The following is a 6,927-nucleotide window of genomic DNA, read 5'->3' as shown; positions in this document are numbered from 1 at the left end:
ATGGGTACATTGTTTGTGCATTCTAATTCTGCCGACGTTCCTACGGTCATTCTTTTTTATTCGGGAGGTTCCCATTCTTTTATAATGAGGAGTTACACTCGGCGTCATGAGCTAAAGATTAGCACGGCTCGTGCACCTTATGTTATAGAAGCACCCAGAGCCAACATCCTTACCAATAAATATGTGTCCAATGCATCAATAATCGCCAATAAGATGCCCTTTTTCATAAATCTGCTAGTGATCGACTCCAAAAGAATAGATATCATTCTGGTCCTTAGGTTATTAGGGCATAAAGACAAGGATCAATATCCTTAAGCTTCAGATGGACTTGAGTGCCAGATAGATCATTGAGAGTGATAGTCCTCTTAGCACAATCAATGATTGCCTTATTTTTGGTAAGCTAATTCATTCCAAGACCGAGCGGTGGAATTCTCTATTGATCTTTTGCTCTGTACGGCCATGATTTCAAAAAGGTCTTATTGGATGCCGCCAAATGAATTGGTAGAGTTGAAGAAGAGAATTCAAGAGCTACTTGCAAAGGGTTTTATTCACCCAAGCACCTCATCTTGGGGATGCTTGACACTCTTTATGAAGAAAAAGGACAACACTTTGCAGATGTGTGTTGATTATCGTCTGCTCAATGCTGTCACGATCAAGAATAAGTATTCACTCCCTCAGATTGATATTTTATTCGATCAACTGACCGGTGCTTGGGTTTTCTCTAAGATTGACTTGAGGCTAGGCTATTACCAGATAAAAATCCGACCAGAAGATATCCCAAAGATGGCATTCGCCACCCGTTACGGGCTTTATGAGTTTAACATCATGTCATTCGGTTTGATAAATGCATCATCATTCTTAATGTACTTGATGAACACGGTCTTCATAGAGGAACTTAACAAGTTTGTTGTTGTATTTATCGATGATATCCTCATCTACTCCAAAACCGAAGAAGAGCATGCAGATCATCTGCGAGATATTCTTGGCCGACTTCGAGATCACCAACTTTATGCCAAGTTCAGCAAATGTGAGTTTTGGCTCAAATAAGTCACCTTCTTGGGTCATGTCTTGTTGGAGAACGAAGTCGCTGTTGACCCGAGAAAGTGCAGGAGGTTCTCAATTGGGCTCAACTCAAGAATGTCACTGACATCCGAAGTTTTCTCGGACTTGCAGGTTATTACCGTCAGTTCATCGTGACTTTTTCCAAGATTTATAAGCCTATGACGGAGCTATTAAAGAAGTGGATTGTATTCAAATGATCAAGTGAATGTGAGTCAGCCTTCCAGCTCTTGAAGAGACTGCTCACGATCGCTCCGGTTCTGGCTCTACCTGAGGTGGACAAAGATTTCGACGTCTATTGCGATGCTTCCCGCATAGGCATCGGATGTGTCATTATATAAGAGGGTAGGGTTGTTGCGTATGCCTCACGCCAATTGAATCAGCATGAAGAGAATTATCCAACTCACGACTCAGAACTTATGGTAGTGGTACACGCCTTGAAGATTTAGCGACATTATCTGATGGGAAATCCTTGGCATATTTATATGAATCACAAGAGCCTCGGATACATTTTTCACTAAAGATGATATGAACATGAGGCAAAGAAGATGACTTGAGCTGATCAAGGATTATGAGCTAGAAGTTCACTATCACCCGGGCAAGACAAATGTTATCGCAGATGCCTTGAGCCGGAAGCCTCTGTGCAATTGCCTTATGATTTTGCCTGGAAATGCCACACTTTGTGATGATTTTAAGAGACTTGGACTCGAGATAGTTTCAGAGGGATTTCTTGCTAACTTGGAGATCAAATCCACCCTCTTCGATCAAATTAGGGGCGCTCATAAGACAAATAAAGGCATGAATAAGATCCGTGACAAGATTAAGGAGGGGAAAGCCAATTGCTTTGCCCTGGATGATGAAGGTGTCTTGTGGTTGAAGAAAAGGCTAGTGGTCCTTAAGGTCTCGGAGTTAAGAAAAAAGATTCTCGAGGAAGCTCATGATTCTTTGCTGTCTATACATCTTGGGAGTACTAAAATGTACAAGGACTTCAAGTCCAGATTCTGGTGGACTTGCATGAAGCGTGAAATCATTCGATATGTTGCTGAATGCGATGTTTTCCAGAGAGTGAAGGCTGAACACCTCAAGCTGGCCGGTACACTCTAACAATTACCTATTCCCTCCTGGAAGTAGGAGGAGATCTGTATGGACTTCATTACTGGATTGCCTAAGACATCTCACGGGTATAACTCGATTTGGGTTATCGTGGACCGGCTGACCAAGTCAGCTCATTTTCTTCCTGTCAAGACCACATACTCAGTCAAGCAATATGCGAAGTTGTACCTCACTCGGATTGTTTGTCTTCATGAAATTCTGAAGAAGATCATCTCTGATCGAGATCCTCAATTCACCTCTCATTTTTGGAAGAGTCTGCATGAAGCTATGGGAACCAAATTCTTCCATAGCATCGCATATCATCTCCAAACCGACGATCAAACCAAGAGGATAAACCAAATCCTAAAAGACATGTTACGGGTTTGTGTTCTCACATATGGGAAGAAGTGGGAGATTTGCTTGCCGTTTCGCTAAATTCTCCTACAATAACAGTTAACAATCGAGTATTAAGATGTTACCATTCGAAGCACTCTATGGCTGAAAAAGTGCCGAATGTTGTTGAATTGGTCCAAGTTCGGTGAAAGAGCTTTACTAGGCCTGGATTTGGTCAAAGAGGCAAAATACCATGTCTTAACCATTCGCCAATGTGAGGAACCATCCAAACAATATTCTAATTAATCATTATGTCAATCATTTTTTTAATCACGACTTCAACGATTCATCAGAATACCGCTCCGACCTCCAGTAGTCCTGGCACGTGTTTTGTGCCCAAGATCGGAACACATGCCTTTATAACATAACACATCACAACATAGCTTAATAAAGAATGAGTAATTAACATTTATATTACAAGTCTTTAACATGTAACTATTTTCAACAATTTACATCAAAAGGTAACAACATCTGCGTAGCGGAAACTTAAACCTATACAACCAAAAGAGAGTGGAGCCATGTGCCCTTAGGCTCCACCCCAAAGCACGACCTCCAAGAGTAGGATAAACTACTCTTGCCCGCCACCCTGATCGACAGGTACAAAGTAGCTAAACACTGGCTCTTCTTTACCAGCAGCACCTGAAAATACAGGCATGAGTACGAAGGTGCTCGCAAGACTTAAACCATATAGAGCCCATATACATAGCTCGACTCTAAGGACTATGCATTGAGCCATTAGCAAGGAAAAAGTCACATCGTTAAGTTAAACATAAGCGGTAAGCAACCTATGCATATATGTGTGAGCAACTAACTTAACCAACGACAATATAATTCTACCTAGCTATAACCAACTGAACATAAATAATTGAAACCATTATGAACATATATGTAACAAAGATCAACTCAACCATCTCCCACGTACTCAACCACAATCCATACTCAAAAACTCTACGACCGATGCGGATGAAATAATAGAATGCTCATAACCGAGAGCGTGGTATTTTGAAATATTTTTACACCCTGCAGGGGATACTCCTTGACCCACACGACTTGCGAACCATACGGCTCATGCGACCACACAGGTCCACACAAGGGGGTACTTATGTCAACCTTTCCCAATAAGCCTCAACCATTTGGATCGTGCATCGCTCGGTGCGGAGGTACTAGAACTACTCCTGGAACAAACTAGCACCTTTTACAAGCCCGCCTGCTCACACCCAAATGATCACAGCTACAGAGGTATTCGACTCGCCTTACCATTAGATCGACATGTGGTGAGTAAGGTAAGTGCTAAAGTCAATGGCACCGACGGACGGCCTTAAACGATGCAAGGGGTCTACGGTGTCTAGGTTTCTCTCCCGAACTATCCCGAGGAACTCCTCCAGAGTAGAAAACACCCCTAATACCACCCACATCTCACCTCATACTCACCACTCATCCAACCATCATCAACAACCCGTCAAGGTTAAAATTATTGTGAACAACAATTAAACCTATAGCTCGCGATCGATGGAACATTACACCACTCGACTTCTACCGGTGATCTATGCATTGCTAAGCACTTAAGTCGAATTTGTACTTAGATGACAACATGCTCTCAAGTCTACAAGGATACGGGTACCAATATCTCAAGGTAGAGTAATGCAATCAACATAGGATCTACCCATTTATACCCGACGCCGACTCGCTAAACATGCAATATACATAAGTATAATTTATCAATTTTAAACTTCATTCAATTAAACAAAGTTGCAATATGCATAGTTACTTGCCTTGTTGCTCAGGTGGCTGCCTATAATTGCCCAAGCAACACTCGCAGAAATTCGGAACGAGAGGTGACCCGAACATTCTAGCCTAACCCATAGGTTCCGGACTCAGCTCGGACCTTTTGAGTTAATTCAGAAATGGCTAACCGAGAACCCCCATCTGGAGTACAATCTGTAGGTTCCGAGTTCGACCCGGAGTCTCCAACCTCCTGTTAGCTTTTTGAAGTCATTTAGATCGTAAAGTTTACCATTATTTCACATATATTTCACTTAAACTTATTGTTATGTATATAGTAGCATACATTTTTGCACTTCATTCATACTCACTATTGCACACGTTCTTCTTTAGTGAACGAGGATCCGATGCGGGACACAGGTATGATTGAAGGTGACACCGAGCCACTCGGGTTCTGTGAATTCTGTGTGGGTAGCATCAGGCAGCCGTTTGAGCAGCAAAACAAACATCTAAGCATGTTTCTCCCATTAATTTAGATCATATGTGTTTAATGTGATAAAGTATACTTTATATATGTTATGTATGTTATTGAGTCGATATCGGGTTTGGTATGGGTGGAACCTATATTGATGTATTACACCCCGTCTTGAGTGGTGACCTATCTTCTTGTAAACGGGGTTTAACTTGATGATGGTTTAGTTTAAAAGTTAACTGAAATGCTTAAACATGCATAGATTCTTTGCTAGAAGTCAAGCGGTGGTTCAACCCCCGTTAACGAGCTATAGGCTTTAATTACTGTCACATTGAGGACAATGTTGGGTTCATGGTGTTGGTGGGTTGAGTAGTGAGGATGAGGCAAGATGTGGGCGGTGTTAGGGGTGTTTTTCCTGCCTTGATGTGAAGTTCTTCAGGGTAGGTCGGGAGAGGAACCGGACACTATAGACTGCTTGCATCGCTTAAGCACCAATCGCTATTGCAGTTGGCTTTAGCACTTATCGTACTTACCACATATTGCTCTAATGGTAAGATAAGCTGAATACATTTGTAGCTGTAATCATTTGGGCTTGTACATCGACGGTGTGAGTGGGCGAACTTGTAAGAGACACTTGAGGTTGCTTTGGGAGTTAACCTAAGTGGGCTCTGCACTAGCGATGCCTGATTCAAATAGTTAGGGCTTATTGGGAAAGGTTTGCATAAGTACCCCTTAGGTGGATCTGTGTGGTTACTCAAGCTGTATGATCCTCGAGTCTTGTGGGTAAATTTGTACCCTCTGTAGGGTGTAAAAATATTTTAAAATGCCATGCTTTCGGTCATGGGTATACTTTTGTCCATTTGCAGCTGTCATATAGTTACGAATGTGGATTGGGGTGGTTGATGGGTTAAGATTATTCTTTACAAATATTATTACTATGGTTCCTTTTACATATAGGTTCAGCTGATGGTTATGGGTTAGATAGTTGTGTTTGGGGGCCACCAACCGGGTCGCCAAGCCTGCACTACCTGCACCTGCTCCATGGTTCCCCGCTGCACGACTGCCTCCAGACGGTAGTAGACTAGCTGGGGGATTTAGACTAAGCCCTGCCCATACAGGGTCGAGTGGTTGTACTGTATAGGCTAGGTAGGATGTCATATCAACTCGGTCCTTAAACGAGCCAAGGAAAATCCACATGGAGCCTGCCACACAGACATCACTCCTCCCGAAGCCTATCACACCGACAGCACTCCGACTCCCTAGGCATTCCCGAAGGAACCCTGATTTGCCCTGGCTCTAACCCTAACTCAGGATTCATCATTCTCATCCAACGTGGTCTTACCCAACCATAACCCACACAGCACCAACACCGAGTTTTACACCTTTGAAAAACTAGATATGCTTTAGCATGAAGTAATGATAAAGTTTATCGTTACTAAGCATACTAGTACAAGGTAATTGCGTAGGCATAAGTAAAGTAGCCATAGTGAGATCCTAGGTTTACCAAGATTTAGCACATAGGATAAACACGAATGACTGACTAATCTATAATAGGTTATAACTAGATCAATAGTTTAGAGTACGCCAACTAGTAATATTGCATGCATTATATTGGGGTAAAACGGCCGCTACGGGTTGTGTTGATAAAACTGGGTTCAATATGATCAAAGGGAAACAGATTGAGACTTGCCTTTGTTGAAGTCCTCGAGGGGGTCCTGCTCGAACTCCTGAGTTCCTGGCACCTGCTCCTCCTCCTCCTCAACGAACTCTCCAGCTTCTAGACACGTCAATCAATAGAGCAATACACAAATAAATACAAATAAAATATAATTAAATTTAGAATAATTATGAAAATAGTATGACAAGGTAGAGCTTGAATTTAGAAGAATATTGGTGAAGGAATCATCAAAATCGGAGTTGAAACGGAGGATTTATGGGCTTCAGAAGTTTGCTGGGGATTTAATTCAGAAAAAGAAAAGGAGGAATATTCATAGAATATTCCTCAAAAATTCTGGTTTCTAGAAATTAGGAAGGTCTAATGTGCTTTTGGTGGGCTTGTATTGTGCTTGTGCTCGGTTAATGGGCTGACCTTTGGGCCAGATCAGCCCATATCAGCCCAGCGGGGAACTAACGGCCGGGCTAACGGTCGTTAGTCGGTTGGGCCCGCCTATCGGATTAAGAGAGAGAGA

This window comes from Phragmites australis, chromosome 6, assembly GCF_958298935.1.
Source record: "Phragmites australis chromosome 6, lpPhrAust1.1, whole genome shotgun sequence".
Lineage (NCBI taxonomy): Eukaryota > Viridiplantae > Streptophyta > Magnoliopsida > Poales > Poaceae > Phragmites > Phragmites australis.
Note: the sequence above shows the minus strand (reverse complement) of the source record.